This window comes from Bos indicus, chromosome 2, assembly GCF_029378745.1.
Source record: "Bos indicus isolate NIAB-ARS_2022 breed Sahiwal x Tharparkar chromosome 2, NIAB-ARS_B.indTharparkar_mat_pri_1.0, whole genome shotgun sequence".
Classification (NCBI taxonomy): Eukaryota; Metazoa; Chordata; class Mammalia; order Artiodactyla; family Bovidae; genus Bos; species Bos indicus.
This window is the reverse complement of record NC_091761.1, coordinates 84,825,570-84,850,584: the sequence shown is the minus strand read 5'-3', so window position 1 is coordinate 84,850,584 and position 25,015 is coordinate 84,825,570. Positions and strand designations below refer to the sequence as shown.

At 38.6% G+C, this 25,015-nt stretch overlaps 1 protein-coding gene across 3 annotated transcripts in view; it reads left to right on the top strand.

Moving 5' to 3' along the window:
• HECW2 (HECT, C2 and WW domain containing E3 ubiquitin protein ligase 2) overlaps positions 1–25,015 on the top strand; it is a 449,303-nt gene that overhangs the window by 243,189 nt on the left and 181,099 nt on the right. Inside the window, exon 1 of one of the 3 annotated variants that reach the window (XM_070769682.1) lies at positions 15,459–15,839. The exons of the other annotated variants lie outside the window; for them this stretch is intronic. The gene's annotated coding sequence lies outside the window, so the exon portion shown is untranslated. Of the gene's footprint in view, positions 1–15,458; positions 15,840–25,015 lie in introns of those variants that run through there. 3 annotated transcript variants of the gene reach the window in all.

Below are 25,015 nucleotides of genomic sequence, written 5' to 3'. Positions count from 1 at the left end.
TGGTGTGCTGCAGTCTATTGGGTCACGAAAGGTTGGTCATGACTTAGCAACTGGAAAACAACAGCAGTACCTTTTAACTTGCTCAACGATCTCCCATATTTCTTGTAAATTTGAAGTTTATGCAAAGGTCTTGACTAGCATTGATTTCAGTCATTAGTGGTGCTATAATACTCCACATTTCATTCAATCAAAAGATACATTAAATCCTTAACATCTGGTTTTCCCATTCTTCCTGATGCTAAGGTTGATTTGAGGGTTCAGATTATGACACCTTAATGTCCTCATTAGAAAGTTTCCCATTGATATATCACATAATATTTTTGCTTAGGTTTGTTTCTTAGGTGTTAGAAAATTGTGTATTTTCTAATAATTTTATTCCTTCCACATTTATTTCCTGGGATGCTTATGTAAGATGCATGTTCCCCCATCAGCTTCAGCATCTTTGTTACTCTGAAATACAGTTCGTACTGAAAATGTCAAGGTAAATGCTTAATTCTTTGATTTCAATGACTATTTTAAAAATGCATGACATTAGTGGCCTAGTTATTTTCAGTTGTGATTAAGAGGTTTACTTCTTTTTGGTGAGTGGCTATGCAAGGAGATCCAACCAGTCCATTCTGAAGGAGATCAGCCCTGGGATTTCTTTGGAAGGAATGATGCTAAAGCTGAAACTCCAGTACTTTGGCCACCTCATGCGAAGAGTTGACTCATTGGAAAAGACTCTGATGCTGGGAGGGATTGGGGGCAGGATGGAGAAGGGACGACAGAGGATGAGATGGCTGGATGGCATCACGGACTCGATGGACGTGAGTCTAAGTGAACTCTGGGAGTTGGTGATGGACAGGGAGGCCTGGCGTGCTGTGATTCATGGGGTCGCAAAGAGTCGGACACGACTGAGCGACTGAACTGAACTGAACTATGCATATTTTAATATTGTTGTGAGCTCATGTGTTTAAAAAATGTATGTGTTCTAATGGGTGCAGCTTTTAAAAAAATATTCAAATTGTACCATTTAGGCCAATGGTAAAACTGTGTAAGAAAGTGTTTGAAGAGCAGTGTTATATTTTATCCCTTCACTGTCTCTGTAGGTAACTATTTGTGGTGGCTTTGTTTTTTTATCTGTATATTTTTTCATAAATGAAAACAAATATGTGTGTGTGTATTCAGCATGCTATATCTATTATCTGTATCATACTATACTATTTTGATTTTATGCAATGGGATTTATGGTAAAGTATCCATCTGAAATTCAGGAAACCTGGGTTTGATGGACAGAGAAGCCTGGTGGACTATAGTCCATGGGGTCGCAAGAGTTGGACACAACTTAGTGACTAAACCATCATCACCACCACCAATGGGACTTACGGCAACTTAGCCAAAATTACCAAAAGGTGACATGGTAGAGTCCAGATTTAAACCCAGCAGGCTGACTCCTGACATTGGGCTCTTAACTGTTCTGCTTTACTTATGGCAGTCTCACTGACCCATAGCCCCAAAGAGGAGGAATATTTTGACTTTGCTGCTCTCAGAGTAATGAGTAGAAAAGTAATCCAAACACAAAATTAGCAATGGAAGCTGGTTTTCAGAGACCTGTATAAATGCTGTGTGAGAATGCATCCGAATAGACTCTTGCCAAGAGAAAAAATTTCATTTTCTTTTCTATTTTCTCTTTTGTATTTTGCTTATTTATTTGGTTCACATTTTCTACTTTTAATTTAGCCACATTGACTTAATCTGCTGGCAAGAAGTGGGGAGAAAAGCTTATTCTAAGCCATTTCAGATGTTACAGTTGTTATTGCATGATCAGTTTGTAAAATGGAAGCTTTTCCTCATTTGTGAATTAACTGTTCTTATGCCATTTAGAAGAATTTAGACAAGGATAATTTTTAGCACCGTAAATCAGGAATATAATTCTTCCAAATATATAAACTTAAGCACATAAAAAACTAAAAGTAGCCATAATATGTTTCCTCTTAGGTTGTATTTGAGACTCTCCTCTCTCTTTAAGGTCTTGATTATATATTCAGTGTTTTAGCACTGAATGTCCAAGCTACTGAATGTATAGCTTCAACTAACTTAGTTTCTATTTTATTTAGAGGGTAATGTTATTAAAACTTCCTTGATCTGCTTATGAAATTTTGGCATCTTCAAAGAGTAGTCTTTTAATATAGTTTTATTTATTTTTGGCTCTGCTGGCTCTTCATTACTATGAGGGTTTTTTTCTAGTTGCAGAAAGTGGAGGTTCCTCTCTGGTTGTACACGGGCTTCCCATTGCCATGCTTTTTCTTGTTGTGGAGCAGGGGCTTTAGGTGTGTGGGCTTCAGTACTTGTAACTCCTGGGTTCTAGACCATAGGTTCAGTAGTTGTGACTCATGGGCTTAATTGTTTCGAGGCATGTGGGATCTTTCTGGATCAGGGATCCAACCTGTGTCTCCTGCATTGGCAGGCAGATTCTTCACCACTGAACCATCAGGGAAATCCCCAAATAGTAGTTTTTATAGAGTTTGTAACTTATGCTTTCCCCTAAAGATGAGAAACTATTAGAATTTATATTTTGTTGTCAGATTATTCTTATTTACTTGTCAGTCAGTATAAGGAGATTATTTAGATGTTGCTTTCTGTCTGTTCAACTCTTAGTATCTCTTCAAATTTTTACTGGTTGCTCCAAAATACATATATTTGGAGACCAATAAGTTATAAAGTGAGGTTTTCCTGGTGGCTTAGGTGGTAAAGAATCCACCTGCAATGCAGGAGACTCAGGTTCCATCCCTGGTTGGGAAGGTCCCCTGGATAAGGAAATGGCAACCCATTCCAGTATTCTTGCCTGAAAAGTCCAATGGACAGAGGAGTCTGGCTATAGTCCATGGGGTTGAAAAGAGTCAGACATGACTGAGCCACTAACAAAAACAATAAAAAGTTATAAAATGTTTCATACTTATGATGTTTAAAGCAAAGTCTGAGGGAAATAAAGAAACTTGGATAGAGTTCAGTTCAGTTGCTCAGTTGTGTCCGACTCTTTGCAACCCCACGCACTGCAGCATGCAAGGCTTCCCTGTCCTTCACCATCTCCCTGGGCTTGTTCAAACTTATGTCCGTTGAGTCAGTGATGCCATCCAACCATCTCATCCTCTGTCATCACCTTCTCCTCCTGCCTTTAATCTTTCCCAGCATCAGGGTCTTTTCTAAGGAGTCAGCTCTTCACATCAGGTGGCCAGGTATTGGAGCTTCAGCTTCAACATTAGTCCTACCAATGAATATTCAGGACTGATTTCCTTTAGGATTGACTGTTTTGATCTCCTTGCAGTCCAAGGGACTCTCAAGAGTCTTCTCCAACACCACAGATTAATACCATCAATTCTTCAGTGCTCAGCCTTCTTTATGGTCCACCTCTCACATCCATACACGACTATTGGAAAAACCACAGCTTTGAGTAGACAGACCTTTGTTGGCAAAATAATGTCCCTGCTTTTTAATATGCTGTCTAGATTTGTCATAGTTTTCCTTCCAAGGAGCAAGCGTTTTTTAATTTCATGGCTGCAGTCACCATCTGCAGTGATTTTGGAGCCCAAGAAAATAAAGTCTGTCAGTGTTTCCATTGTTTTCCCATCTATTTGCCATGAAGTGATGGGACTGGATGCCATGATCTTAGTTTTCCGAATGGTGAGTTTTCAGCCAGCTTTTTCACTTCCCTCTTTCACTTTCATCAAGAGCCCCTTTAGTTCCTCTTTGCTTTCTGCTGTAAGGGTGGTGTCGTCTGCATATCTGCATACCATATTTCTCCTGGCAATCTTGATTCCATCTTGTGCCTCATCCAGCCTGGCATTTCGCATGGTATACTCTGCATATAAGTTAAATAAGTAGGGTGACAATATACAGCCGTGGCATCCTCCTTTCCCGATTTGAAACCAGTCTGTTGTTCCATGTCTGGTTCTAACTGTTGCTTCTTGACCTGCATACAGATTTCTCAGGAGGAAGGTAAGGTGGTCTGGTATTCCCATCTCCTGAAGAATTTTCCACAGTTTGTTGTGATCCACACAGTCAAAGGCTTTGGTGTAGCAATAAAGCAGAAGTAGATGTTTTTCTGGAATTCTTTTGCTTTTTCTATGATCCAATGGATGTTGGTAATTTGATATCTGGTTCCTCTGCCTTTTCTAAATCCATCTTGAACATCTTCAAGTTCCTGGTTCATGTACTGTGGAAGACTAGCTTGGAGAATTTTGAGCATCACTTTTCTAGCATGTGAGATGAGTGCAATTGTGTGGTAGTTTGAACGTTCTTTGGCATTGCCTTTCTTTGGGATTGGAATGAAAACTGACCTTTTCCAGTCCTGTGGCCACTGCTGAGTTTTCTAAATTTGCTGACATATTGAGTGCAAGACTTTTACAGCCTCATCTTTTAGGATTTGAAATAGCTCAACTGGAATTCCATCACCTCCACTAGCTTTGTTTGTAGTGGTGCTTCCTAAGGCCCACTTGACTTCACATTCTGGGATGTTTGGCTCTAGATGAGTGATCACACTATTGTGGTTATCTGGGATAGAGAATCAGTTCTTATTCATTTAATAAAAAATGTATATTGGATGTATCCCAGTGCTGGATAATTCTTGGAATATGATGATTAAGAAAGTATCTTCTGTGTTTTTATCTCAAAGAACACAGACTGATAGAGTGGATTGAGTATGACAGTGTATCCACATGGACCAGATTTTCTAACATTGGTGAAAGAGGACATATTGAAAAATAGAGCTCAAGTGAAAATACTTTGCATAATAGCTGACATATAATGGACCATATAAATTAAAAAAAAATGTAATCTTGATGAAAAATGTAAAACTTGCTTTTTCAATAAAATTCATTCAAGGTTTTTTTTTTTTTAAAAGAGAAACTGGAAATATCTATGGTCATGAATGTTTATTGATTTTACTATGATTTTTCTGTTGGGTTATATGTTTATATGTATATGTGTGCGCACACCTCTGTGTTTACAGTAGAAGGTAGAGAGGCACTGAAATAGCCTGGGAATCTGAATTCTTTGAGTATATTTATGTTTGATTTAAATTGATGTCATAATTCCATTCGGAGCAAATTTTTCTTTGAGTTGTTGAATATGCAGTACTTGGAGTTTTAAATATAATTTTAAACTCAGAGTCAAACTAGTTTTCATGTGACATCTTTTGCTTCGATTTTTTTTTTTTTTTACAGTTCCTTTATCAGATACATCTTGAATTTGTGTTTTTTCTCCTGAAGGTGTTTTTGTGATGGATGATACTTGTGGTTTTTGGTATCTTGAGACAAGGTTTATGGATAATGTGGGTTAGCTACAAGGTCACTATTTTTGGCCAACTCCATTTGATAAATGACAACTCCTTTTGAATGAGTACTTAATAAATTCATGCTATAAGTAGTATCTTCAAGTGTCAGGATAGATAGATTTGTAAGGGAAACTTCATTTTTAAATTTATTACTGTTTCTGTATTTCTCTGTCACATTAGGCCAGATTGAAGCCTCTCTTTTCTAATCATTAAAGTAATGCAAGTTCCTTCTGAAAAGTTAGAAAATATGGAAGAATACAAGGACATTTAAGTCTGCCTGCATGCATGTGTGTGTGCTCGGTCCTGTGTGACTCTTTGCGACTCCATGTACTATATAGCCTGCTAGGCTCCTCTGTCCATGGGGTTCTCTAGCAAGAATACTGGAGTGGATTGCCATTTCCTCCTCTAGGGAATCTTCCCAATCCAGGAATCTACCTCGAGTCTCCTGTTTCTCCTGCATTGACAGGTGGGTTCTTTACCATTGAGCCATCTGGGTAGCCCCTTAAGTCTTCCTGCCAGACAATAACTACTCTGAATATTTTGAATATTCCTTTTACAACTTTATTTTTATAAATTTCATGTGTATGTTTAAGGTCAATTAAGCTCATATTATGCATATATCTCTGGGCTTCCTGCATAGCTCAATTGGTAAAGAATCCTCCTGCAATGCAGGAGACCCTGGTTCGATTCCTCTGTTGGGAAGATCCTTTGGATAGGGATAGGCTACCCACTCCAGTATTCTTGGGCTTCCCTTGTGGCTCAGCTGGTAAAGAATCTGCCTGCAGTGTGGGAAACCTGGTTTCAATCCTTGAGTTGGAAAGATACCCTGGAGAAGGGAAAGGCTACCCACTCCAGTATTCTGGCCTGGAGAATTCCATGGACTATATAGTCCATGGGTCGCAAAGAGTTGGACACAATGAGTGACTTTCACATACATATAACTCTGCAGTACATTTTCCCACATATTAGTAATATATTATGAATGCTTCCCATGTCATTAAAAATTATTTGGGAACATAGTGTAATAACTACATAATATTCTATATAATAGCTGTGTCATTATTTCCCTCTTCATCTTTTTGGACACTTTTCTAGTTTCAAATTATTGCAGTTCATGAGACAATGACCACTGAATTTATATAATCTCTGATGCCACATACTTCTTGACCATACATCTTATTTTGCTTATTAAAACATTTCTTTCATATACAAAATAATCTGTAATTTTCTGTTATTTATGGTATCCCCCACCTTGTACTGAAGGAATTCTTCAGTGCTGTACTGAAAGGATTCTTTACTGAAGGAAGTTGTTAAATTTAAAAAACAAAAGCTTTTTGAAAAGAGATTGTTATTTACAATGTTTATACATAAACTCCAAAACAGATTAGAAGGTAAAATGACAAATCCTGATGATAGCTGTTCATAATGGAAATGCTTGCAGGTCCTTAAATATAGTTTGGTAGGAAAGGGCGGCAGTGAATCAAGTTGTTACAGTTTGTTCCAGGAAGGGCATTTTGGATGAATGCCATCTACTTTTACAAATATGTCTTGTGATTTTAGTTTTATTTTAGTTTTATCTACTCTGCTTTCCCAAACAGATTGCCGAAGCTGAAGCAAATGTATGTAGTACAATAAAAGGAATTGACATAATTTTAATTTCTTTAGTAAAAGGCAATTCTTTTTCTCCAACATTGTTACTTGAATTTTAATGAAAGTACTAAATTGAAGCCTGGTTGAGTCATGTTAGGTAAACTGGCTCCAAGTGACTTCTGAAGTTAGTTCATCTAGCCAACTGCTTTCCTAGTGATTGTCATTAATCTACTTAATATTCATATTTGTCACCAAAATAAAATTCTGAAAACTTCTTCAAATAATCCAGTGATTTAGCGTCTTCTCTATTGAGAGTAAAGGCAACACTTGAATCTGAGAGTTTGCCAATAGTGAGTGAGTACTCTGTGCCAGGCACACTGTCTCCTTGCTTTTTATAGCTTTACCATCCTCTCAAAATTGTGCTGGTTGTACATTGTTATTATCCCCATTTTATAAATGGGCATGAGTGAGCTGAAGTTTGCGGAAGGTTGCTCATTGGGCCAGTGTCCCACAGCTAACAGGCATCCGTTTTGGCAGCAGAACCAGTGCTTTTCTGTGCTGCCTTCAAGCTGTCAGAAAGTTCTTAGTCATATAAACTCACTAAATGAAAAAACGTCTTAAAATGGATTAAAAATGTTAAGAAAACAGAAATAACAAATTTAGTGTGTGACATAACTTCTAAGCAACACAGAACAAACTTAGATATTTAAAGATGTCTTTATTCTCTTTTAAAAAGGGAGCATAATTAATTTAGAGGAAAAAAAAAAAAAACCTTAATTTTTCACTCTTCCTGGCTAGAGATCTTGACAGCTAGGAGTGCAATTGCTATTATTGTGAGTTTGTCTGTTGTGTGTACAGATTCATGCTCCCAAATTCTCCATTCCCACCTTTTATAAATACCATATTTAACTGGAAAGAGGAAAAGTTATTTTTGGCAACACTCGTAGAGCAAAAGTAGCAACTCAGTGGGGCATGAAGGGATATACTGACCTGAAACAGAAACTGTAGGAATGTGCCTAGCGTTTAGGTTCAGTTCTGTTTAGAATGTGGGTCTTCAATAAGAGAATTATTCAGATTTTACTAGGAGACAGGAAAACTGCAAAATGAGATCTGTGTCTATGTAAATATCTATGACTGAAATAATGTGCTGATATTTTGTGCTTCTTATTATTGTTGTCATAGCCAAAAATAGCAATTAGATAGCTGTTTAGATATCATTAGATAGCTGATAGGGACCCAATGCTAAGAGGACCAGGCTGCTTTCTTGAGAACAGCCTGAAACAATAGTTTCATGTCAACAAAGATTCACAGATATAATATCTATACAGTAGATGTGGTGATAAAAGTTCATCACTGAATTATCCAATATTAAAATTCAAGGGTTTCTTTGCAAGTTGAAAGATACACATTTACCGTGAGTGAAACAAAGACTGCTTTTTGTTCCTGAAAGTAAACTTCTAGGAAATTTTACTAAAATATCATTCTAAGAGGTGGTACGAGCTAAAAGAAAAGACGGTCAGTTCAATGTAACAGATAGATTGGTGCATTGCTGACAGACTCAGAGTGAGTTATTATGAAAAGTTAAAGATGTTAGTTCAGACATTCAGTCAATAAATTGTTTCTGGCCCCTAACCTTTGGAAATGGTGTTATAGAAAGCCACTTTTTTTTATCAAACCCTGGGGTAGGAGGCTCCCAAACATGACCGATTCTTCCATCTAGAGTTTACCAGAGTTTCTCAGATTACCTGTGGTTAGTCAGATCTATCACAGACACTGATCATTTGTAAATTAGAATAAAAATAAGCTACTAGAAGAATGAAATGGAGTAAAAAATAAGATCCACAAAATATAAGCCCACATTTTTATTATTGTATTGAACAGACTTAAAATTACTCTTGACAAATTTATGTAAAAGCTTGTGAAGGCTCATGTGTGATTTCTGTACTTTTCTCAGGTCATTAACAGCCAGCTTATGACCCAGTGCTGACCCATGGCCCATATTTTGAGGAACACTGTTCTAGATTTGAATACAGACAGACACTTTTTTTTCTCATGTTAGTGTCCCTTCCTATCTCTTCATTTTCCCTGTACTTGTTTGTCTTCTTATTATATAGTTTTCCTCTTAAGATGGATTGGAAATAATTAACATGAAGATTGTTAGGGTAGGGAACACTGCAAAGGTACAAAGAAGCATGTTTCTTTTTGAGTTTTCTACTAAAACAAATTCACAAAATCAAATGTGACATTTACATACATGTATACCTCACATACATATACACATATTCGGTCTATTAGATCTTGAGATTATAGGTCAGTGTGGTTTAAGGACCACTGGTACCAGAGTTAGCTCGGGTAATTGTGTAACAACGAGGACTCCTAAGATCCTTATGTCCACTGAATCAGAATTTCTCTGATTTGCTCTGTGAAATTTAGTCTAAAGTTTAAACATGAGCCTCACCAGGTGATTCTAGTACACAATGGAATTTGAGTTGTACTCTGTCAGGGTTTTTAGAAATCTCTGTGTTAGAGTCTACATTATCATACACTGAGGTGGTATATTAAAATGCCAATTCTGAAATGTCCACTAATGTGAATATATTGGAGTCTCTCTATAGGTGCTTGCAGCAGAGGATCTCCAGGATGTTATCGTATTGATTGCTATCTCAAGCGTGTGTGTGTGCGTGTGTGTGTGTGTGTGTGTGTTAGTTGCTTAGTCGTGTCCAACCCTGTGTGACCCCATGGACTGTAGCCCACCAGGCTTCTCTGTCCATGGGATTCTCCAGGCAAGAATACTGGAGTGGATTGCCACTCCCTCCTCCAATCGCAAGCATTAACAAAGCCTTATTGAAAAAGCGTTATGTTCTCATTTTTAGACAGAAACACAGAATACACACAAATATAATAATTCTGCATCCTTCTCTATTGTAATAATTGTGCATCTTTTTCATTTTATTTTCAGAGCTTTCATGCCTAAAATCTATTCTTTAATTCACCTTGCTTTATAATAATACAATTTTATTTGGAATAAGAACTAGCATAGCAACAGAATCCAGTAAGCATGTAATTAACTGGTTATTATGAATTGAATGAGGCTTGTGGGATTGTATATAATTGTATATAATATGTTAATATTTTTTTTAAAAACACTTGTCTTTACATTAATCTGAACTTAATACAAAATGTATTGATAAGGAAAAATACTACATTTTTAGGTGTTATTACCAAATTAACCCATATGGAAAAATAGTATATTCTTAGAGCTCTAAAATACACATCAGTCAAATAAAAGAGATTCCACTATAGCTGTATCTTTAGTTCATTAGTGGAAATGACTTTTTTTTTTAAAAAAAGAAACGCTTATTTGTTTATGCCTTTCAGAGTTTTAGGCACATTATACTGTGTGTATGTATTTGTCAGAAAAGTAAGGGTCATTTATTCTTGTTTATGAAAGCAGAGAATCAGAATCCTGGTATTTTGACTTGAATGGGCATTGATAATGAGATTTCCTTATTCATTTAGGATAAGAAAATCAGTTCTTTGGGAACTGTACTCTTTTCCTAAGTGTAATGATAATTTCCCAGGTAAAACTGCAAAACCATAAGGAAGTAACAGGCCCATACTTATCTTTACTGGACTGTGAGTAACCCAGGAATGTTGCGGATGTGAAATTATGCAGGTTATTGGAAAATCTTCCTTTGAGCTTTTCAACCTTGCCATGTGTGCCCTTGATCAAATTACTCCACCTCTCCAAACTGTTTCCTTGTATTAAGGATAGCAACACCTCTCAGAATTGCTGGGAGAACTCTATCAGTTAATGATTCTGAAATATCAGCACAGTTCTTGGCACTGGTGAGTGGTAGGTAGTTATTGCTGGGAATTATATAGCAGTGCAGAATGTGTGGATAAGCTTTGATGTCATGTAAACCCTAGCTTTGAAATTCAGCTGGTTTCTTGCTATGTAAGTAACAGCAAGTAATTCAATCTGTCTCTCCCCCATTTAATTTGTGAAATAGGGATTGTAGTGACAATTCCAGAAGATTATTTTGAGGATAAAATGAGGGAGTGTGTGCCTGGCACATAGAAGTTTCTTAATAGATAGTAGATGATAGCCATTATTATTTTTATTGTATTTGATTGCTACCACTTTCTAAGCTAAATTAAAAATATATATATATGAAAACATGTTTCATATACATGTGTCTCCTTGAGTTTAGATTTGAGGGTTCTCCCCCTGATCTTTTAGCAGCTGTCTCACTTTAAAATTTATTTTCAAAAGCTTTCTGATTTATACACAAGCCAATATGTATTTCCATTGGAAGATTTTGGGAATCTGAAAACAGAGTGATGATGAAATGAGCATTCATCTGGCTGCTTTATGAACACAATGTTGAAGAGAAAGCAGGCAGTTCAAACTGTAGCAGATAGCAGACACTTGCTGCAAGACTTCAATAATGCATATGAGTGATGTCAGACTCAGGCATGCAAAAGGCATAAACACAAAGGAAAATCATAATGGGCTTTTCAGGAAAAGGGTTGTTGCTTCCTGATGTGCTAACCTGGATTCTGTTTTGTGCTTTGGTGTCAGCATAAAGATAGCTGGCAGAGACACTGTTGAATTTTTCCATTGCCAATTTGTATTATAATCTGAGAATTGTGTTTTGCTCTTCTCTATGCTATGCTATGCTAAGTCACTTCAGTCGTGTCCGACTCTGTGTGACCCCATAGACGGCAGCCACCAACCCCCCCCCCACCCCCCCCCCCCCCCCGGTCCCTGGGATTCTCTAGGCAAGAACACTGGAGTGGGTTGCCATTTCCTTCTCCAATGCATGAAAGTGAAAAGTGAAAGCGAAGTCGTGTCTGACTCTTAGCGACCCCACGGATTGCAGCCTACCAGGCTCCTCCATCCATGGGATTTTCCAGGCAAAAGTACTGGAGTAGAGTGCCATTATATTCTGTGAACTTTGGGGAAGTAAGCTACTTTAGTTAAGTAATGTCTTTAATCACTTTATTTAATTTATGTGATTAATTCATTCAGCAGCCACAAATCACAGTTCCACCCACAGCAGCCTTGCTTAGAATGCTGAGAACTGTGATCATCAATTGGCCTTTCAGAACGAGAGCTTAGGAAAGGCAAAAGGGACAGTTTGCATTCCCTTATTCTTAAGCTTCCTTTTCTCTCCCTATACACTGATGCTGAAAATGTCCAGTCTGTTATCTTTCCATGGCCTCATCTTTCCCCCACTATGTGCTCCAGTCACACTGGTCTTCCTTCAGTCTTTGAAAAGGTCATGTTGTTGGATGGACCTAGAGACTGTCATACTGAGTGAGGTAAGTCAGACAAAGAAGGAGAAATATCATGTGACATCCCTTATATGTGGTATCTAGAAAGTATCTTACAAAACAGAAAGAGACTCACGGACTTTGAAATGAACTTATGGTTGCTAGGGTAGGGGTGGGGAGGGATAGGGACTTTGGGAAGTTCATGTCCACACTGCTATATTTAAAATGGATAGCCAACAAGGACCTATTGTATAGCACATGGAACTCTGCTCAATGTTATGTGCCAGCCTGGTGGGAGGAGGGTTTGCAGGGGGAAATGGATACATATATATGAATGTCTGGGGCTTTCCTGGTGGCTCAGATGGTAAAGAATCTGCCTGCAATGCGGGAGACCTGGGTTCGATCCTTGAGTTGGGAAAATCCCCTGGAGGAGGGCACATCAACCCACTCCAGTATTCTTGCCTGGAGAATCCCTATGGACAGAGGAGCCTGGTTGGCTATAGTCCATGGGGTCCCAAAGAGTCGGACACAACTGAGCGACTAAGCTCGCATATGTGTATGGCTGAGTCCCTTTGCTGCTCACCTGAAACTACCACAGCGTTATTAACCGGCTATACCCCAATACAAAATAAAAAGTTTAAAGCTTGGGGGAAAAAAAAGGAGAAAATAAATGAATAAACAAATTGCAGAAAAAGAAAAGGTCATGTTGCTTCCCATCTGATGGCTTCTCCACAGCTCTTGGCTATCTGGAAAGAGCTCTCTCTTCTCTTCCATCCCCTCCCCCATTCCTAGTCATCCTTCAGGATTTAGTCCACACACCAACTCCTTGAAGAAGCTTTCTCTTATTCTCTGACCTGGGTCGTGTCCCCAGCTCAGCCATTTCCTTACCACCTTCTCTTTTGCCTTAGTAGCGTGTATCATAATAACAACTAAAGAATTTATGTTTGTTATTTTATGTTTCTCTCTCTTTCTAAAATAGAAGCTCTGCAAGAAAGAGCAGGAGCTATGTTTGCCTTGTTCACATATGTTTCCCAGTGCTGGTGCCAGATGATAACATAACAGGCAAAAAAGCTAAGGTATTATATGGATACAAAATTGACATTAATGTGCTTTACCATTTTATTTGTTGCTGTTGATTTTTTTTTTTTTTTTTTTGGTGTTTTCTTCAAAGGTGTGATTTAGAGGAAAGAAGGGCATATGTAACTTTCAAGGTCTAACACTATTTCCCTTTGGTTGTATCGTCTTATTACAGTAGATTACTGTGAGTAAAGAGGTACTGGCTATGAAAGGGTATATGTGATGGCCTTAAGGCTAAGCTGTAACAGTCATCTTATCTCCCTGGCTCCACTCTGTAAATTTCTTTCTTGATCAACTTGAGGAGATCTATATTCCATTATGACAAAGTCTTGTGCTGTGAGGAAGAAGATTTCCTTTACATAGGAAAATAGCCTGTCACCCATGAATGTCAGTGACACATGGATGGACCAGAACCTAGAGTTCAGCTAAAGTGGCATATCTGGAAAATGTTACAATATTGGGAAGGCAAGGAATAATGGCTTAGAGGGCCAGAGTGATGGGAGCATCAGGTGGGTCCAGGGACCTGAGAGTGAGCGGAGGTAAGGGTTAAACAGACTTGGGGTGAAAACAAAAGTGCTGACATTGTTGAGAAGACTTATTCATAGGCTGTAGCCATCTTTCATGCCAACAATAGGAAACATACTCATCTTTTCTAGCTTACTTTTTCTAATCTTCTAATGGTGACGGAGGCTGCCTTGGGCCTGATGGCCACCTATTAATCAGTGAGGACACTGGCATTTTCACAGTGTTATTTGAGGGAGGCGGTATATTGTAAAAGAGCTTGGGTTTGGGTCTGTTCAGATCTGACTTTAATCCTGGCTATTATCACTTCCTCTGTGAGTCTCCGTTTCCTCATCTGTGAAAAGTGAAGAGTTAGTCACTTCAGTTGTGTCCAGCTCTTTTCAACCCCATGGACTGTAGCCCGTCAGTATTCTTTGTCCATGGAATTCTCCAGGCAAGAATACTGAAGTGGTTAGCCATTCCCTTTTCCAGGGGTCTTCCCTGACCCAGAGATTGAACCTGGGTCTCCTGCTTTGCAGGCAGATTCTTTACCATCAGAGCCACCAGGAAGGCCCTTCCTCATCTGTAAAATGGACCTAATAACACCACTGACCTCAGTTTTAAAGCATGGTTTAGAGCATTCATTAGAGACTATTTTTTAAAGCATTTACTATGGTTCCTGGTACAGAGTAGGCATTCCATACCTGCTTGCTATTATTGTTGTTTGCTAGGACACACCCAGAAATCCACAATGCTTTGCCTTAAGATGTGACTGGGTTTGCATGTCCAGTAGAGGGTGGGCAGGGTGATGGCGGTTCTGGAATACCAAGCTTGCTGTGGTCACTCATTCTATTCCAGAAACAGTCCAAGTTCTGAAGCTTCATGGCAAACTAAGTCTCAATGGAAAGGAAATTACAGCCACCAAATGTAGCATGGAGCTTAAATCTAGTCTGTCCCACTTCACAGCAAAGCATGTGACAAATGAGGCATCTCATCTTGCTTTCCTGGAAGTTTTGCTGGAAAGAGATGGTCTTGTAGCCTTTGATTGCATTCACCCAATTCAGCCAGTACTTCAAAGTTGCGACAACAGCCCAGTGTGCACAGTTTTATGAAGCCCATTTCTCCACTGAAGAACAACACATCTGACTAGAGAGTCTCCCACCACAACTGCTTCCTAGAGTAAGATAGCAGCACCAGCTAAATTGGTAACTGTATCTATTTTTGCTTTAGAAGTAAGGTCTGAAAATAACCTCTGGATTGATAACCACATTTAGGGGTTTTTGTGAAAGCAGTTTGATATATGAAAAAGTTTTAGTGCTTGTTTAGTGTGTGTTTGAAATCACAAATCCACAGACTCCATTCTGGATTGGCTAGGATGCTGTGAGCCTATTTCAGTAACTTAAATGAAGGCTGTATCTGATTAATGATAACAGTAAATTAGACTTCCCCATATAGTGGCCACTCTTTTCTGAGTAAGTCAAACAGAAAACCCCCCTCTCTGTGATAACAGCTTATTGACATCAGGCCACTGTGTGCGCGAGTGTATGTGTGTGTGTGTGTGTATACCCACAGAGCTCGTTCTTTGGAATTCTCCCATGGAAAAGCAAAGGAAGGAAGTGAGGGGAGGATGGGGCGATTGCATCCTGTGCTTGACAGGGGCGTGGCCACGGCTGCCTCAGCCTCAGGGACACTGGTTCATGATTGTTTTTTCACTTCGGATGCCTCAACTGTGATAAGTCTTGATGAAAGGCAGTGGCAGCTCTCAGTTCATAGCTGGACAGAAGTCTCCATAGTGGCCTGCCTGAGTCCCACTCAGTATTTCATTTCTAGAACTTCGGGGGAAGAGGAGCAGCAAGAGCTTCAGGAGTGGACCTGCAGCTTCTCCCCACCACATTAGGACTCCAGATCCTCTTAAGACTTCGGTTCTGGCCACTCCTATGAATGAAATTGCCAGTGGGCACGCTAGGTGCATTGTTTTAAGGAAAATGAAGTGTTTCTTCCTGTTGCTTCCTAAATCTGATTTGAAATGATGGATTCTGCCCTGGGGAAAGCAGAGATGAACTCTTTGGAATTTTTTGAGGTAAGGTATTAGAAAGTTCTGTGAAATGAATTCCACTGTCTGATTTCCATGTCCAACTGCTTGGGATTTACGGTTCTCTCTGCCTTTCTCTTTGAAAAATTCTTAATACTGTCCATTCTCAGCTTGGTGAGGAACAATTATTAACAAATTATCTGGTGCATTTATCACGTTTAGTCATTTGACATCTCGACATAAGAGATCAGTGCTGGGATTAACGCTTTTGTGAAACTTTTACAAACATCTATACAGTCCCCTCACTGTGAATTTCTAGAGTTTCACTGGTTTTAGATGAATTATTTTACTGTGATGTTAAGTACAGGTTCTACCTACAAGAATGCTTTGAAAATGCCATTAGACTGAGTGAAAATAGATTTCATGACAGGTCATCTGCCTCTGGAATAACAGTGTTTTTGATGGATTTAAAAACTGTTCTCTCTGGGAATGAGATGTTAAAACCGATTTATTTGTAATGTAATATTTTTGTGGAAAAGTATTCATTCATATGAATTCACATTCTAGAGAGTAATGATATAACAATCTTACAAAATAATTGTAACTCAAGAATAAAACCATGTTTTAAAAAGATATTTTCTTGTGGCATCTGTGGCAAACTGGCCAAGTTTTCTATAGACCTTCTGAGTCTGCTATAATTGTTTAGAAACTGAGATGAAGGCAGGGAAAAATTTCAATTCTATTTTAATTTTTCAAATGAAAAAATTTATTTTTTTGGTTACATACCAAAAATGGTTCTCAAAGGGGTTGGGGATGTTATTTTTTATTGGCATATAGCATATTTAGCATTTAGTGCCTGAGAGCCAGGAATCCTTAACTGTTTGTATAATGTACTGGACAGATACGAAGAATTATCCACTAGAATGCCAGGAGCATCCTTATTGAATAACATGCTCAGTTTAATGAAAAGGAAATTGATGATGTAGTAAAGATTCAGGTGAGCAATCTAATTTCTGGGAAGGTTATCAATCTTCTGATAAAGCCATTTTGGGGCAGGACCCAAGGGAGTAGCCCCTTCCTCAAAATTATTCTTTAGAATCAGTAGCAGTAACTGTTCCAGAAAGATTGCTCCCACATGTTCCTGATTTATATTTTCAGAACTCGTTTGGATTAACTCCGACAAGTATCTGGTTCACTTCGGTAAGGGCAATAGCCTTCTTTAAATAAAGTTATCTATTACACTTTCCAGTCCTTATTATAAGTTCTTTTTACTGAGCTTCTTAAGATCAAAGTAGTAATTCACCCTGGACCAAAGGATGGTTTGGTACTAAACATTATATTTTATGATGGTACATTTCCCAGGATCTTCAGTTATCATGTCCAGTGTAAAAGAGACATCCCGAAGGATTTAGAGGTTGCTTTTAAACTTCTTTTAGTATTAGAAGGAATTATCTATGAGTGAGAGCTTAGTGTATTCATAAAAAATATCAGAGGAAAGAAAAGGAGGATATGTAGTCAAAATAGTGCGATTTCTGGTGACTTTTTAGGCGCACAGTGGGTGACAGAGATTCCTAAGTTGGAACTGTATTCAGTCTTGGATTTACTGTGTATGGAGATGAGGGTGCCTCTGCCTGTTTCTTTCTTTCTTTCCTTTTTTTTAATACTTAATTGGCTGTGCTGGGTCTTTTAGGTATAGCCTGTGGGAGCTAGTTCCCTGATCAGAGACCAAACATGGACCCCTTGCACTGAGAGTACAGAGTCTTAGCCACCGGACCACCAGGGAAGTCCCTACCTGACTTTTTTTAAAGCCAGGCTTAAAGCTCATTGAAAGAGCTTTCAGCTTTGAGCGACCCTCTCTCCAAGAACTAGGCAGATACTCTATGTGGGAGAATGTGCTACATGGCTTAGTACGTGGCATAATGTGCTATTAATATCACTGTACTGTTGCTGCCTGATCATTTGGCATCCTTTGCCTAAGAAAGAAAAATTTCCAAAAACATATAAATAAGTATGCTTTTTTGCTTTAATTGTATTTTTGAAAAATCAGAATAAAATAGTTTCTTTAAAGGAAATACATTTAAAAAGTTAAAACTAAATAAAGTTGGGAAATTGTGCTTTCTGAGTATTAAAGACATAGCTCTTTTTAAAAAGGATGAAATAGATTTAGAAACCTAGACATGTGGCTCCTAGTATATACCATTTTCACATTCTATACATATGTCCTCCCTATAGAGTTCTGAGCTAGGAGTGCTAATATCATTTTATGGAAGAAAGAAATGGAGTATTTGCAGTTTTAAGACTTGCCCAAGGTCATACAGTAAATGGGAAAAATGGACTTTAAACTTAGGTCTGCTATTTTATGAAGTTCTAGGATCTTAGCATCACCTAGCAGCCACAGCCTGGTAACATGGTTATCACGCAGTATAGTACTTTCATTGCACCTGTAATAAATGGTATGTACCTAAAAACAAAAAAAAAACATACTTCTATTGGTGAATAGAGGGTCCTTGTGGACTAACTGCTAGTGACATATTAAATATGCTGCATTAAGGATTTTGTTGAATTACTAAGTGATAGAGAATCAGAACTTTCTGTATTTGTTGATTAAGGTTGAATGTGGGGATAGTTGGATTTTCAGGAGTTGTTTGAATAAAGAAGGGGGAAGGAGGAGAATGGTGAACTTAGTGAGGGTGATGGTTGGGCTTGGAGAGAGTTTAGAGGCAGATGAGTCACCTCCCAGGGTCATTGGATTGAAGAGCCTGGAATTGGTTCAGAGCCTTGTGCTCTAAGGGTGGATATTTATAGCTTCGGTGGCTCTGTCTGCACAGGAAAGATGGCGATGGGAGGAAGGTCATGTTTAGGTTATGGCTCCAAGGCTTGTGCTGGGCCTGGGCCTAAAACATCATGGTGCACCATCCTCTCTATCCTTGTACAATGTACTGTGTACACTGCAGCCAAAGGATTTTTTTTTATTAGATGCAGATCATGTCACTTTCCTGCTTTGAATTCTCCAGTGACTTTCCATTATCCTCCAAGTGAAATCCAGACTCTTCACTGTGGTCTAGATAGATGGTGTGGCATAGCATTGAGAAGTGTGGCTTTTGGAGCAAGATAGCCTGGGTTCGCGCTGCACATACTAGTTTTGGGATTTGTAATGCATTTCTTAACTTCTTTGTGCCTTAGTTTCCCTATTATTAAAAATCTCATAATGATACCTCAAAGGATTGTTAGAGGTTGCAATGAGTTAATAAGGCAACACAGTAGAACAATGCCCAGTGCAAGGTAAACTCTCTAGTGTTTATTACTATCCATGTCTGCAAGCTGGCCCTGCCCACCTCTCCCAGCTCATCTTCTCCTACTCTCTGCTTCATCATTCACTCTGCTTCGCTTTATTGTTCCTGGGAACGTGGAGGGCTTGTCCTGTGTCAGGGTGCTTGGATTTTCCTTTGTTGCAAATCTCCCAGTTGAAAACATTCTCACTTCATTCATGGCCCTGTTCAAATGTTTCCCTCAACAGCCAATGGAAAATAGTATTCTTCCACCAACCTCACTCCCCTCCTGCTCCCTGGCTGTATTTCTTTAAGTCATGTTACCACCACCTGACTTTACATTATATCTACTATACTACCTGGCATGCACATTATTTTGTGTTTGATTATTCATCGCTTTCCCCACTGGACCAAAGTCTCCACAAGGACAGGGACTTTGACTCTCCTATTCCCCCTCAAATGCCTGTCACTTAGAATATGGCCTGCCAGAGAGGGTTTTCTCAGTAAATATCAGTTCAGTTAGGTTCAGTAGCTCAGTCAAGTCCAACTCTTTGCGACCCCATGAACTGCAGCACGCCAAGCCTCCTTGTCCATCACTAACTCCTGAAGTCCACCCAAACCCATGTCCATTGAGTTGGTGATGCCATCCAACCATCTCATCCTCCGTTGTCCCCTTCTCTTCTGGCCCTCAATCTTTCTCAGCATCAGGGTACTTTCAAATGAGTCAGCTCTCTGGATCAGGTGGCCAAAGTATTGGAGTTTCAGCTTCAACATCAGTCCCTCCAGTGAACACCCAGGACTGATCTCCTTTAGGATGGACTGGTTGGATCTCCTTGCAGTCCAAGGGACTCTCAAGAGTCTTCTCCCACACAACAGTTCAAAAGCATCAGTTCTTCGGTGTTCAGTTTTCTTTCAGTAAATATGTGTTGAATTAATTTTGAATTTCATTTCCACCATCACTTCTGTAATTGTTTTCTTTCTGTTTTTAGGCCTTAAAGTCTCCCTTCTAACTTTTGTTAGCCTGTCATAGTTTTGCCTCAAATTATGGACCTTTAGAAGAATATCATTTACCTACTATTTCTCATGAAAGTTCTTTAATAATAGGAAGTTTTGTTTTAACCTGTAAGCTTTGGTACCAGGAAGGGAATTGTGGTATTTCAGTGTCATTGTTACATAATATTCCTAAAGTGGATCTTGTGCCAAGGTGTTTACCAAGATACCATATGCTGACCATGCTTGACCCTTTAAAGGAGTTTAGGCTTACATTCTCATTGTAAAAGTATAATTGCTGGAGGAAATATAGCCATGCAAACTGTTAGGGAAAATTATGTACTGACAGCAGTGTATACTTCATTTTTAAGTCTCAAATTTTACAGAGTGCCTAATTCCTGCTTATATTTCTAACATGAAATTGACTAAAACTATTACAAATTGCATATTTTTTTTCACAATGATATTTATTATAAATTTTTATAATAGCCAAATAAAATAGAGTATTTGATGTAAGTAAACTTTTAGTGATTTTTCCATTTGATGTATTATCAAGGAATTTGAGTTTCCTATAGGAAAACATTCAGCTGAGGAAAAAGATAAATCTTAATTTAGAAATGCTCTGAAAGTCTTCATCAGGAAAAAATCTTGTTTAATATGTTTCAAAGACCTTTGTGAGAAATTGATCATGTGTTCTGAGGAAAGCTAATTCATCTTTTTGTGCATTGGTGTGACAGCCTGTAAGATATAAACAGAGTTGAATGTCAACTAGGCGTATCACTGTGATTGAATTAATACAAAATTATAGTTATATAGATTGAGAGTTTAAGTAAATTGATCTTGTTAAGTTAGTGGAATAGAACTTAGCAATATTGTCCTTGGTTTTCTCTATTTTGAAAAAGACATAGATCTCTTTAAAAAAGGTTTTATGCATTCCTTGGTGAGAATTTTTTTCCTCCTTTGTATATTTTAACAGTATAATACTGATATTCACTTAATGCTATAGCATCATAATTAAAAGAATATATGAAGACATCTCTTACTCAACTAAATATGACCACCTACTATGTGCCAGATATTGTTCCAGTTACTTAATATACATCAGTAAACAGAATAGACAAAAGTTCTTGACCTCTTAGGGTTTACCTCTTGGAGAGGAAGACAGTATACAAATATATAGATTATATACTGTGTTAGATAGTGATAGGGTTTTGGAAAGGAAATTGAGTAGGGTAAGATACTCCAGGAATGCTAGAGGCAGTCAGGGTAGATTTCATTGAGATGGTTATGTGCAAGCAAAAAAGAAAAATGATTTAAGGAGAGGACTGATCCATATGGATATATGGGGGGAAAGTTTCAGACAAATAGATCCTGAGGCAGAATCCTGAACAGAACTTTGAGGATACTGCAGAGGAGGAAAAAAAAATGTTCCTCTATTCTCTTAGGTTTGGCTACCAGGCCTGCAAATTAGACTGACAGAAGACAGATTAAGAGGAAAAAGGATACACAAATTTTAATAACTGTTAAAATTTTTATTTCTACTTACACGAAGCCTTCTTGTACATGAAGACCAGGAAGAGTGATTAAACTTGGGCTTATATGCTACTTTAACAAAGGGCAATAAATTGTGGAGACGTAACTAGACAAAGGGAGTAGGAGTTGGCTTCTAGGAGTGGTAAATTGTGGGAAGGTAAATATAAGGGGGGAACTACTGGCAGTTAAGGGTTTTTAGGAAGGTTTGTTATGCAGACTGAAGCTAGATCCTTCTCCTTTGGTGAGTAGTGATTGAGTCATTTTACTCTTTCTAGTATGGAAGAGGAAGACTTTAGAGATGGAAAATTGGGTCTTGCTTTTAGATTTAAAGAAGAGAGCAGAAAGCTAGTTACTTTTAGCTCAGTGACATATTTTGGCATGGTGTACTTGGATCCCCTTCACTATCAGGGAGTCCATTGTGGCTGGAGTGGATAGAGTGTGTACAGGGGCAGAGTAGGGAAAGATGAACTCAGAGCTGTAATTTTTTGAGGGGTGGAGACCGGGGCTGCCAAGTCCTGTAGGACACTGTTCACCTCTGTAAAGACTTCGAATTTTACTCTGAAAGAAATAGGGATCCATTTTTTACATGTAAACATTATGCAGGCACGTGTGTCTGACTCTTTGCGATCCCATGGACTGTAGCCTGCCAGGCTCCCCTGTCCATGGGATTCTCCAGGCAAGAATACTGGAGTGGGTTGCCGTTTCCTTCTCCAGGGGATCTTCCTCACCCAGGGATTGAACCTGTGTCTCCTGTGTGTCCTGCTTTGGCAGGCGAGTCTTTAACCACTACACCACCTGGGATGCCTGTGTTTAAAATGAATTCTTCTATAAACCCTCTCTGACTGAAACTCTTGGGAGGTATTTACTGAAATGAGTCCAAGTATTTCTTCTCACTGATCTGTTGGTGGTTCCCTCACTCCTTCCTTGTCAAAATGAGGGTTTAACTGACTAGTTTAGGATCAGGTATTTTATAAAGGAAGTTGCTTAGCAGGGCCTCCAGCCTCTGCCCAGCATGTATGGAGGTCTGAATGTTGAGGAGACCTCAGGGGTATGGTTTAGGACTTGGTTATAAATTATGTCACCCAGCATGGATCTACTGAAACACGTAATTTGGATTGAGCTCTACCACTCCTGGTGAGGCCTCCTGTGGAGACAACAATAACACACTTCTCTCATACTGTGGGTGTGTATGGCATTGAATCAGTATATGCACCCCACTCCACTCCCCCATCCCCATGCCAAATGCTCCCTTGTTCCCTTGCAGGCAGTGAGACACAGACTTCAGTGCAAACATCCCCAAGGGCAGACCTTTTCCTCCTGTAAACGTATCTTCTCAGCCCCTGTTGCTTTTTCTGTCCTGTAATGTGCTACTGTCTTTTTCTCTCATTTCCAGCACATTATAATCAGCAAAACTTTCTGGTCTCTCTGAGAAAAATGCCATTCAGGTAGTTCCAAAGCCACAGTCACCAGTGGGGACATTCTCATTTGATAACATGGTATCATCATTGCAGTCTCTAAATATGTCTGATATACACACTCTTTTTTCTTTTTTCCCCACTCAGAGAGGGTGTTAGTGTACAGAATTGGGAATCTAGGGACATCGGGTTAAAAACAAATGTAAAGTGTGCCCATTCATGAGGCAGTTTGTTAGGGAATTCTCATAGCGCTTAATAAGACTGGTGCTCTCTTTGGTACAATCAGTGGTAGAGTCACCCCTTCCCTGCAGCTTAGTTCAAATCTCAGTCATTATCAGAGTTTTCCTCTCACATAACTTGCCTAGCACTTGCAGGTAAATTTGCAGAGTTTTAACAGTCACACAGCCCCTGTGAAGGTGTGTTTTTGCCCAGGTCTAGAATGATCATTTTGTTTCAAATTGTATTAATAGTTTAGGATTGCTTTCTAAATCCCAAATCCTAGACAAGGCATCTAATTTCTGAGTGTAGCTAGAATAAATTGAGGCTCCTTTATGATCTTATCTAGGATGTAGGGATATTCAATTTGTATCCCAAAGTAATTTTACATTAATTTAGATGTTTATGACATTTTATGAGAAAATATAGGGAGCAATTGCTTTGGAGCAGAAGAAAATTTGTAAGCATCATTTTTCATCTCTGGCACAGTCTGTCATATGGCATCTTTCTCACAAAATTTCTCATCTTTTTTCAATTCCCCTAGATTGGCTGATAGAAATGTGAGGACTTTGAATACTTTTTTTTGTTCCTGTTTTATCTCCAGTACTGTATGGAGGTTTTAGAAATATTAATATAGACATAGAAACATTTTCAAATCCAAATTATATTTGTATATGTTTGATATGTCTGGTCATCTCACCTATATATATTTTTATTATCTTCAAAACCTATTCATAGGACATTTTCTGGAATCCAAAAATCATATAGAAAAAATTAATCTTTAAAAGATTACTTTCACACTATCTCTCTGTGTGAAATATTATGGGGAAGGAAGAGTTTGGTGCATGAAAGACTTTATGCTTATGTTATTTTAGGTCTCAGTGGCATTTTAAAAGAATTTATTTTTTAAAATTAATCTTTACAATCATATAGTAAGTTAATAAATATAATTAACCTTCCTTTCCAAGGAAGAAAGGAGAAACAGATTGAAATACCTTAATGACTAGCTTAAATGTGTAGATCTCCGAAAGTATAGCTCCATATTCATCTCCCAAAGACGTTTCAAACTTCATAGACCAGCACCGTATTCATTATACACAGTCACAGGGAATGCTGATCATTCCTCTTTGGTTCTCCTTTAATACTTTACAAAGTATGCACGCCTCTATCCTAGCAGTTTTAGTATTGCGTTGTACCTTAAATGCCAGTCTTTTCCTACTACGCTGTCATCTCCTTATGGCAGGAGATGGGGTATTGGCTTTCATAGTAGTCAGTCAATAAAAACCATTCAAGGGAAGGAAGGAAAGAAAGGAGGATGGAACAAACTGACAAATGAGAGGGAAGTGATTAATGAGATGTGCATGGCAGATGTGACTGCTCAGTTTCCCTGGAGATTACCATGGAACAAGTTTTTTCCACGTGAGGTATTTTTGTAGTATTGTATCAGAATCAACTGAATGAGGTGTTTGCTAAAATTCAGATTCCTGCATCCTGACTCAAACCTACTAACTAGAAATCTGTGTTTTGGAGAATCCCACAGTCTTCATTGTGAGCCATGGAGTTAGGCAAGCCTTGCCCTGGAGGATCAGTTAGCTAAAGAGGAAGGTGCAGGCATGCTCAGTCATGTCCGACTCTGGCAACCCCGTCGACTGTAGCCTGCCAGATTCCTCTGTCCATGGCATTTTCCAGGCAAGAATACTGGAATGGTTTACCATTTCCTCCTCTGGGGATCTTCCCAACCCAGGGTTGAACCCACGTCTCCTGTGGCTCCTGCATAGGCAGGTGGGTTCTTTACTACTGA